Source organism: Sceloporus undulatus, chromosome 3 (genome assembly GCF_019175285.1).
Source record: "Sceloporus undulatus isolate JIND9_A2432 ecotype Alabama chromosome 3, SceUnd_v1.1, whole genome shotgun sequence".
NCBI classification, from domain to species: domain Eukaryota; kingdom Metazoa; phylum Chordata; class Lepidosauria; order Squamata; family Phrynosomatidae; genus Sceloporus; species Sceloporus undulatus.
Window position 1 is genome coordinate 253893008 of NC_056524.1, and position 11386 is coordinate 253904393.

The window sequence follows — 11386 nt, forward strand, 5'->3', positions numbered from 1 at the left end:
AGCTATTAATCACACTGACAAAAGCCTTAATGTTGCTGTGACCCTTATGGAGCCTGGGGACTAAAAGGGAAGCAGAGGGAGAGAAAATGGAAACATATGTTTTCTCCAAAATAACCTACCGTAGGAGAACTGTCAAAGGGAGAGTCCTGTCAAGTCGAGGAATTTTGCCTCTGGATTATATGGGGAATTGTTTGTATAATCAACCCTCCTCACCCCCACTCCCCCTTCCAATGAATTTGCTTGTGATCAATACAAACAATTAAGGGGCATGAATGCTACACTCATAACCTGATATTCTTAATCAGAATCTATTTTCAAGTTAGTTTACTCCTTGTAATACTGCTTTCATTGTTTAAAAGAGAACATGCATTTCACAAACATTTGAGGAGACTTCCATTTGTGTAAGTGATAAATTGAGATTTTTATTTTTTCTGTTGTTTATATTCCATATATTCATTGTTATATTAATGTATTTTTGAAAATAATGCTAAGCACTTCACTTTTTGTTTGTTTGTTTGAAGAACTGCATGCATGAAAGAATTGTGCTCCAGTTTAATTCTAACTGTATACTCTTGTTGACACATATCATTAGTTTCAATGGGACTTACTCATGCAAAAATATTTCAAGCTTGCAGCTGAACTGTGCAATCCTACTTCATTGAGTTCAACAGCATTTCCTATAATCCTATAATGGATAGGATTGGGTTTAGATCTAGACTTAAGTCATCCTTAGAGAAGATGTACTAAAATCAATGAGAGATGTTATCCATCACTGATTTAAATCTCACTGGTTTCCATGGGTCCCCTCTAAGCATGAGTAAGTGTTGCTTTAACCCCAAGAGTCTTGCACCAACTGTGTGCACTTCAGAGCAGCAATTATTTCAAGGGGCAGATTTATTGTAAGCACATGGGAGGGACTTTTGAAGCAATATATATTTCTAAATTAAGCCACTGGTTCAATGAAAGCTAGCTGTGATTTAGTCGTATTGGAAACAATCAGGAAAGTGTATTTAAAAAATCTTAAACTCTATTGCTACAAACCTGTGATTCCTGTCCCATAATACAAACCTATGGTTCTTATGATTCCATTGTACAAACCCATGATTTATGTGATAGAGTTTGGGGGTGCGGGAGGAACACAGCTACTGAGGAGCATCCTCTCTATGGATAAAGGAAGAGATCCATGGAGATCCTTCTTGTTGTTGCTCTGTGCCTTCATGTCCTTTCCAGCTTATGGTGCCCTCAAAGGCAAACCTATCATGGGATTTTCTTGGCAAGTTTCATCAAAGGGGATCTGACATTGCCATTCCCTGAGGCTGGGAGAGTGTGATTTGCCCAAGGTCACCAGGGTTTTCATGGCTGAGCCTGGATTCAAACCATTGTCTCCAGAATCTTAGTCCAATGCTCAAACCACTACACCACATTGGTGTACATCCTTACCAGACAGAGTTGCCTCACTGGTGAAGCTCTGCCTGCATTAAAAGCAGATAGGAGGTGTTACAGGGGTAAGTCATGGGAGAATATGATGTGGTTTTGGATCCACTGAATATACACCCATGAAGATTTATATAGGGTGTCGTGTCTTTTAGATTGTAAGCCTGAGGGCAGGGAACCGTCTTATTAAAAATAATAATTGTAAGCCGCTCTGAGAGCCATTAGGGCTGAAGGGCGGGGTATAAATAACATAAATAATAATAATAATAATAATATATGAATACATCCAAAAGAGAACACAATAACTAAAGGAAAACTGCACCAACATCAAGTACGGGGAAGGGTCACCTTCCATCTGTTGTGCGTCTTCAAGTCATTTCTGTCTTATGGCCACCCTAAAGTGAACCTATCATAAGGTTTCCTTAGCAAAATTTGTTCAGAGGGGGTTTGTTTTTGCCTTCCTCCGAGGCTGAGAGTGTGTGACTTGTCCAAGTCACTCAGTGAGTTTCCATGGATGAACAGGGATTTGAACTCTGTTTTCCAGAGTTGTAGTTCAAAGCTCAAACCACTGCAACTTTATCTTCCACCTCCTGTGGTACAAATCCAGCAAGTTTAGGAAGTAATGTTTCTAATGAGCCCTTTATCTATTATCCAATATCACTTTTGAGGGGCAAGGTACTGGAGCATGTGGTGGATGGCCTACTAGCTCCAGGGTTTCCTTGATTAAAATGATTATCTAGATCCATTTGAATTTGGCTTCAGATCTGGCTATGGGATAGAAACAGCTATGGTCACCTTGGCAGATGATCTATGCAGGCAACTGAACAGGGTGTGTGTGTCCCTATTGGTTCTGCTGAATTTTTCAATGACTTTTGATATCATCAACTATGGTATCTTTCTAGGTTGCCTCTCTGGGATAAGAGAGATCACTTACATTACAGGATACAGAAAGATGTAAATGTGACACTAGCTGTAAACTTTGAAGGGGGCTGCATAAGTTGACACAGGTCTGTCAAACAGCTAACCTGTTAATCAGTGGCCATGGCATCTATGAGATTCCGGTAGCCCAAAAAGTAACTATACTAAGCTCTGATCTGGCATCTTAACATGTTATAGATATGCATGAAGGGGATCCCTGCTAGGATGGCTTCAACTACCAGCATTATGCAGCTGGGCAGGACTTTCCCCTGAAATCCACTTGCTGAGTTTAAATGTTCGAAGAGAAATCTGTATGCATGACCAATAGTTTTCTTTTTTTTAAAAAAAAGACATTTTTTTTAAAATGGAAAACACAAAAGAGAAAAGAACAGGGAGTAACTGGCCAAGAGGAGCAGCTCTTCAATAGAAAATAAGTGCCAGCTTTTAGTTAGGAAAACACTTCAAAGATGGCTGCCAAATGGCCTCAATGATTTCCAGTTTTGCTGTCCTTCTGTTCTCTTACATACTTTCATAAACTTCTAGGACAAGCAATGAGCTATTCAGATTTCAAGGTCAGGTAAAACTTTGACTTTCCAAGCCTATAAAACAGTTGGCAATTAATATGCTTCTCTCTGTCTAACCATAACCTCTGAACCTAAGAAAAAGCCAAATAGCTGGAAGATAATCTTAAACCCATTTTAAAACTGAAATACGTTGTAGATAAGAATGAGCCTGGCTTAACATCATGCTTTTAGAGTCAATCCTAAATTATTTTTTGTATCCCAATATGGAGTAAAGACCACAGTACAGTGCATAAAATACACACAAGCCTCTTGTCACTGAAGTTTATAAAGAAGTTACTGAGTGTATTATAGGAAGTTATGTCCATGCCTAGCCCCAATTAATACATTCACCACAAATAAAGAATAATTGATTTCAACAGTAGCCATCATTGTAACATGGAAAAGGTCTATTCTCTTTAAATAATATTCACTTCTGCTTAAAAGTGTTTCCCAACATTTACTCCATTCATATCCAGCCATCTGCTATGGATATCAAGAGGTATTCCAGGAGTCTCCGCGTGCTATCATATTTATCACATGTACATCAAAAATATACATATTTGAAATCCAGTCTAGGATTCTAATCCAAGGTCATTGGATGACCTTGGGCCTGCTACTACCTTTCAATGTAATCAAGATCATAGGGTTCTTGTGAGGTAAAAGATAACAATACTATTGGAGGAGATCGGCGTGCTTCAATAATAAAAATTATATGCACCGGTCTAAATGCTGCTGTTAGTCTCAACTTGAATAGACCCATTGAATCAATGGGATTTATCTACATGTTGAGTCACAATTCAGCAATTGATTGAATGGTTCTACTCTAGTTGGGATTAACCAATTGGATGCCAGTCACAAAAGTGTATTTTCTACATTTTCTGTTCAGAGTTCCCTATGCACAATTTTGTCCTGTAAAAATTCAAATTTTGTACCCTTCAACGTTGCTCCTACCTGAGCCTTGAAACCTTCACAACTGACTTCCTTCACACTTTCTAGATGCACTATAATTAACAAGCATTTTAAATGCAATGTGTTAAGAAAAGTGTAATTTAAGAAACAATACTAATTGAAGGTCATAATGCTACTAATAATTTTTTAAAGCCTTACATGTTAAGTTTCGATATAAAGGGCATCTGTTGGAAATGAAGCGTGTGATAGTAAATAGGAACTGTGCTCACTTGCCGTCATGCACTATAGCTATTAAGCCTTAAGGTCTTAAAGGTACCAAGCAATGCATATGATAAATTCTTTCAAAACATCCCAGCCATAACATAGTTCTTGCTGATTGCTCATTTACCCATAATGCATGCTGTCATAGCAAAGCCTGACAAATGACAGAGAAAGCTCAGGTTATTTTTTACCCTGACTGCCAAGCCCCTCACCTCAGATTATTCATTTATTAGGGCAATCACAGAGGCCCGGGTACTTAATATTGTTTTCACCAAATATGAAAATGATCTACTTTCCTATTCTTTAGTTTCTCCCAGGGCAAGCCATTTATCATCAGCTCAGGATAAATGACTGCTTCATTATACCCATAATTTATGAGATGTTAGAACTAAAGAGCCACACCTAAAGACTTAAAGCTCTAATATGGATTAGAATACAATAATTAATCAATCTAATACACAGTTTTGGTTGTTGCTTAGGACTATTTTTTTGTTTTCAACTGGCTAGAGATTTTCTGCCCCCTAGGTCTTGGATATCCTTCAATCGTTTTCTTTATTCAAGTTCCCTTCCAAGTTTACAAGGAATTACTGGGAAGATCATTACTGATGGACATTGGAGCCAACTGTGGGCATAGTCCATTGGGCTTTGAATGCCTGTATAAGCCCCTTTCAAATGAATGATAGTGATGCAGACTATAAAACACCATGCTATTGCCATTCCTTCAAAAGAGACTTGCACAGGAGACACCATTGATGGATTGTGCCCTATGGCTACTTTGCAAACTTCTTGAGATAGCATGATTTCAACAGAAAGGCAAGAATTCTTATAAGCAAATTTGGCAAATGTAGAGTGGAGCTTAACTGGTGGACCTATGCAGAGATCTGATGGGAGTGAACAGTTATGCCATTGATTGATTGCATACCTATCTCCCAACTCAAAGCTCATTTAATATGCTTCTTGTTCAGTGCAATAGAGTAATATAGCAATACAGTAGCAACTGCATAAACTGAATAATCTGAGGTTATATGATATACAGCTGAACAATTCTCACTGAATCTTACTGACTCTGTTCAGTGCCAGGATGAGAGGCCCCTAAATTCATGGGCAGAGCAGGGAATCGGATATAAATGAAATCAGTAAAATGAATGTTATATAAATAAGTTCAATAAATGAAGTTATTCTATCATTATGGCACGTGATTAGTTTTCTACATATGAGTTAGTCTTTCTTCCCCATTATGTCAGTTTGTTATGTAAATGGGGTGTTAAGAACACTTAATGATAAATACACTCACTAATTCAAGCTAGACTGCCTGTCAGTCTAACATACTTTCCAACTGTCTTGATTTGACAGGGACAGACTCATTTATCCTCTGCTCTCCTGCTTTCTCAGCCACTTTTAAAATGTCCCGGTTTCTCTCTTCTCCCACTTTCATCCTTTGTCCTTGCTTATTTCATCTACTGCAAACTGAATACAAAGTGGGAAAGTAGTTTGTACACAATTAACACTGCCAGAGATGAGGAGGTGAAGTCTTACTCTTCCTAAGCAGTTTATTTGGGGTTTTAAGTGTTACAGGCTTTCATAAACTACATACATATTCCAGGGTTTCATCTGCTTCAAATACTAGTTTTGTGTATTTTTTCCTTTGTGTGCATGGGAGAGCAAGGCTCCATGAAACTCTAGTTTGCAACAACTGAAGTGAGCTGAGGGGGGGAAATGGAAGGAAGAGAAAGCAACTTGGACACTTTAAAAGCAGGTGAGAAAGTGGGATGGCAGAGTATTAATTGGGACCATCACTGCCCAATCCCTGTCCCAATAAGGACTATTGGATGGTGTTCCCTAATTGTGGGCTAAAGAGATAGGCAATGAAGTCAGTCTTTCCGAGGCTCTCTAAGAAGCACAGACAGTGTAGGGAATAGAAGGTCTGTTCAGTGTTGTTGTTTTTAAAGCTACCCACCTCCCCCCATGATTTCAAAACATCCCTGAAAAAGGTGCATCTTCCTTTGGATAAAATCACAAAGGGAACAAAATCCTTCTACTCAAAATAGCGTTTTGCTCTTTAGACAGCATGTCTGCTTTGTATCTGCATTGTATATTTACCCGACCCAAGCCAAGGCAAACATTATTTTTAAGCTCTGAGTCATGTTCAAAACACTTGCCTCAACACACTTAACCACTTAAGCCTGATCCTTTTCGGAGAGTTTGGCCGGAAATCTACAGTTTATTTTCTTTTCCCTTTCTTTTTTTTTTTTCCTTTGAAAATGCTCATATAAGAAAACCAGGTTGAGGATTAAAAGATAAACACAGACGGGCAGAGCAGGTGCAGATTCCAAAGCTTTCAGAAGGTTCTCCCCACCTTCCTGAGGCCATGTAGCCTACAGGTGAGACAAATGGCCCCCTGCTGCCAGCAGGCAAGTCTTGAGTGATACCTCCAGCAAGGCCTGGTGTCTTGAAATCAGTCAGCCTTGAAATTAACATCCCCAAGGGGAGGAGGGAAAGCAGTTTTTTCCCCTTCTCTCTTTAGACAACAGCAAGCCTACATCTTCCTCACAAGGGAAAATGACAGCAAGGGTGCTAAAGGAAGAAGGAACATTATGTCTCAGGAAAGAAATGTTTATTTTCATCTACATAGAGACCAACCAGGGCCAAGCCATACTGCCATTTTTATACAGCACACTCCACACAATTTCATTGCATTAGCTGACAAATGTACAGAATGAGACTCACTGAATTGTACCTCATTCACATTGTGGAAGTTTTTTGTTTTCACACAGAGCCTGATGAAGATAGATGTTCACATGGAGAGTTTGATTAAAGTAATGCAAATAAATGAATGGAAGCATAGCTCGCTTTAGAATTTGGACGGAACTGCTTTTCCCTTCTAAACAAGTTACTGTCTTTCTGCAGGCTTTAGAATCATAAGACTTAGAGGATGTTTTACAGACCAGCATTTTAAAAAAGGTCTTATGTAATATAACGGACTAGCCACCCCCCCCCCCCCAGTATGCTAGGGGTCACTATTTCTGCCGGTTGCCAACAATTGTTTCTTTGTGAAGTCGAAGGCTTTCATGACAAGCATCCACAGTTTTTTGTGGGGTTTTTTGGGCTATGTGGCCATTTCTAGAAGAGTTTATTCCTGATTTTTCACTAGCATCTGAGAAGACAACAACCATAGATACTGGCAAAACATCAGGAATAAACTCTTCTAGAACATGGCCACATAGCCTGAAAAACTCACAAAAAATTGTTTCTTTATTTGCCTGAAATTCTCCAAGGAGCATCAGCCAATTCAGAACTATAGCATTCTACAACGTATGGCTAACTGTCCAGCCTTTCCTTCCCTTTTACATTTGCATTACCTAAATTCTACCATGGTGTTTTAAACTCAGAACCAAACAACCTGTACTGTACTGAGTTCCTAATATGGTATATTGGTTAGAGTGTTCAAAGAATTTGAGAAATTTCCCACCCAGTTTTGAAACTCACTGGATTATCTTGGTCTGATCACTCTTTTTCACCCTGACCTTACTCAACAGTGTTGTTATTTGGAGGAAAAGAAGAAAGCTATTTGTATTGCCTTGAGCTCACTGAAGTAAAGATTATGTATAAATTCAGTAAAACTAAGCAGATATTTTTCTTCTTACCCTTAAAAAAGTTCCAGAAGGTTTTACTGTTTAGAACCAATATAGGATTCACAATGAGCCCCTGTCTTTTAACAGTTTAATATTTCATTCCCTCTTTTTAAAAATCTTTTTAAATTATTTGTGAACTTTGCTCTTACTTCTTCCAGATTCATCTTCTCCTCATTACTGAAACTATTTTAAAATCCAAGATCTGAAATGGTGTTCAGCTGCCCAAACCAACCAATGTCAAGAATCTGAACAACTCCTGCCAGGCCAAAGCTGATTGGAGACAAAGCTGACTGTCAGCAGGTGAAGACATGCATAGCATTTTGAGACAAATGAGAGTGTTCTGGAAGCATCACCTTGCTTTCTGTCCAAATGTACAGATTCCTTTCCAGGGCTGGGTTTCGAAACACATTCAAACACACACCATACGTCTACAAGACTGAACCAAACTGGCAGTACTATAGCAAAACCAAACCCCAGAACCATTTTGAACTTCCAGATGTTTCTTTTGAGGGGAGATAGATTTGTAGGAGTAGCTGGAAAACTAACAGCTGGGCCAATATTTTGTTCACTGATATGGATGTCTGTCATTTCATTTACAAAGCCAGGAAGAAGCCAGACCTATACTACTCTTGACAATGTGCCATGAGTTCTGTTTCCATTTTATGTCTCTCTTCACCCTGAAAATCTGGGCATAAACTAGACAATGTTATGCAGTCTTCATTCTTCCATTGAAATAAATGGAGCTTTAAATGTTGCACTTTGTCTAGACTGCAGCTTTTGCTCTTGGATTTGCAACCTGGGTGAGTGTGGAATAGAATACATAGCCCATCAAAAATAGAAAGAAAAGTGTGTGACAAAGACTTACAACCATGTGGCTGGATGGAGACCAAAAACCTGGGCTGGAGCTAGGATTATACTCCTTGAGAGTGATATGCTAGGATGCCCTTATGCAATGGCTTGGGCTGTTTGGTGTGGGCTCTGGCTAGATGTGACTTAGATAGGTTAGCTGTTTGCACTAACTGACTTGAGTGGCGGTATGTGATCAGCAGGGCTGCCAAAACCACAGTACATACAACTGTGGCTTATAAGCGTGAACCAAACAATATCAAAATATGGTCTCAGGGTGGGAGGGTACATAAATAATATTTTTGAAGTATATTTGATTGAAGTATATTACTGCTCTTATTGTCATAGACCATAACACAATTTTAGACTACATTTCTCTTTTCCAGGGCCCTTAAATATCACTAATGCTGGTTTCAGTTGAATTCCAGTTCAAGTCTTTGTTTGCAAGGGGTCATTCTTCAATCCAACCATTACATGTAATTCAACATCAACCCTTCACCATGGATAAAGCAATTGAAGCTCTGCAGTTATACTGTTTGTGAGCTATGTTTTACTCTCTGTATGGCTGCTTTGGAAGCTATGTACACACATACTGTTTTATTCAAGCAAGCTTTTAATGTATCATCATGTATGGGAGGCTTTTATATGGAGTATGCATTTTAGTTATGTTTTTAACTGTTGTATGTTTATGTAATTTTATACTGTTTTTAGCTATTTGATTTTAATTGTATTATTTTACAATACAACAAATTTATAATAAAGTTTTATTTATTGTATTACAATATTTTTATTGTAAAGTTTTTAAATAGTTTTAATTGTGAGCTGCCTTCTGGGAGAAAGGCAGCAAAGAAATGAAATACATGAATGAATAGTGTACATACTACTATGTTTATAAATGAATTAGTAGAAATAATATATATAACAATATAGGTAGATAGGTGTGTGTGTAGGAGAATGATGTGTGGAATAACGTATTCACACTCTCAACCAGCTAATTGTTAGGAAACTTTGCAGGTATAATTATAAGATATGGTTTACATATAGTAAAAGACAACTCAGGACTAATTTACATTGCAGCAATAATGCAGTTCGACACTACTTTCACTGATATGGCTCAATGTTATGGAATTCTGGGATCTTTAGTTTTGTGAGATATTTAGCCTTCTCTGTCAGAGAGCACTGGTGCCACAACAAAGTACAAATACCAGGATTGTGTAGGCAGGAGCCATGACAGTTAAAGCGGAGTCAAGCTGCATTATTGCTCCAGAACAGATTATACCTGAGGAAGGTTTCAAAACATGTAAATCTATAGAGTCATGTAATACAAGATTGTGTGACAACGATGGAATCTCTGGAAGGAATTTGCAGCACCATTGCTAATGGTACAGTGAGGTAGGGCACACAGAAGTTTCACTGGGTTGCTCTATCTCCTGCCACAGCCTTCAGAGATAAAATATGCAGAAGTACCAAGGTTCCGTTCTCAGCATCTCTAGATAAAAAAAGAAATAAGTAGTCCTGAAAAGCTACTACTGAGTACACAGCCCATGACCAGATGGAAAACACAGACTGACTTGGTTGGTATAAATCAACCTCATTTATTCCCTATCTTAGCAGTAAAGCAGTACAGCTGGAAAGGAAGGTGAGCTCAAAAGGACTCGAGATACAAAAGCACAAGGTTGTGAGAGTGAAGGCTAAGGAAATTTGGAATGCAGAGGAGTCCTGGGGAAAGAGGCAGCGTGAGCATCCTAAGACAGAAAAGAAAGCTGGAGAGGGGAGAAAGGAGAAGGAAGAGCATAGGAAATTTATTTTCTTAAATTATGAAGCCATACTCTCCAATTATCTTGATTTGGCAGGGATATTTGCAATGAATTCTTTTTTGACCCACTTTTTCATGTCCTTTCAAAATATCCTAGTTTCTCTCACCTCCTCTCACTTTCCCTCTTTGTCCTCAGCTTATTTGCATTGGTGCAAACTGAAGTCAAACTGCAAAAGTAGTTTGGGAAAGAAGAAAGGAGGAGCAAAATCTTGCCCTTGCCATGTAGATTCAGATAAAAGCAAACTGCTGCAGCCTCTCCTAACTTGTGTGTTCTTCTTCATTAATAACTTTTGACATCAGACCACACTTTGATATTGCTTGCCCTCATGTGTTCCAGTGTCATCTGTGAAATGTTGGAGGGTAAGAACCCGGTACCAGATTCTGGAAGATGACGTTCGAAAACTATGGGAGAAATGCACACAACTAGAAGCTTTGGATATGAAGAAGTCAAAAATCCACATACTGGTCTGAAATAGCCAGCCAGATTTCAATTTGTAGGACTCTGGCAAGAAGGAATGATCATCAGAGTAAAAGATGCTTGAAACTTTTCTTCGACATGAAGAGCTGAAAACATGATGTCTCAGGACTCCTTGAGGAAGGACAAGATTTTCATCTTACTCCCCACCCTCTTCCCCCACTGCTAACAACCTTTATTATATCCCTTTGCAAAGCCAAAAATAATTGGAATTATTTCCCAAAAATATTCTTGCTCACTCACTCTCTTTCTCAAGACAAGCATTTGCAGTTCACACTCAATGCCAAGATAAATGTAAGGTCACCCCTAAGAATAGGTGGTTGGCAGTACAAATATAGACATGCCATTCTTCTGACATACCAAGGAAGAGAGTACAAGCCAAGAGTGCAGTTCCACACTGGAGAAGAAGAGGACATTCTATTACGGCGCTGTGCACATTAATCTATATATTTGGCTCATGTGCTATTGTATTCCATCATCCTTTTCTAAAGGTGTGCTGTTTTGGTGTCCCAAGACAGTGTGTCCCCAGATC

The 11386-nt window shown here is 38.7% G+C and overlaps 1 long non-coding RNA gene across 1 annotated transcript; it reads left to right on the top strand.

Annotated features, from left to right (window-relative positions):
• Positions 1–1444: 1444 nt before the first annotated feature.
• LOC121926176 lies at positions 1445–9214 on the top strand. The gene is made up of 3 exons (XR_006102985.1): positions 1445–1505; positions 7876–8017; positions 8950–9214. It is a non-coding gene; the product is annotated as an uncharacterized LOC121926176 (long non-coding RNA).
• The last annotated feature ends 2172 nt before the right edge of the window (positions 9215–11386 follow it).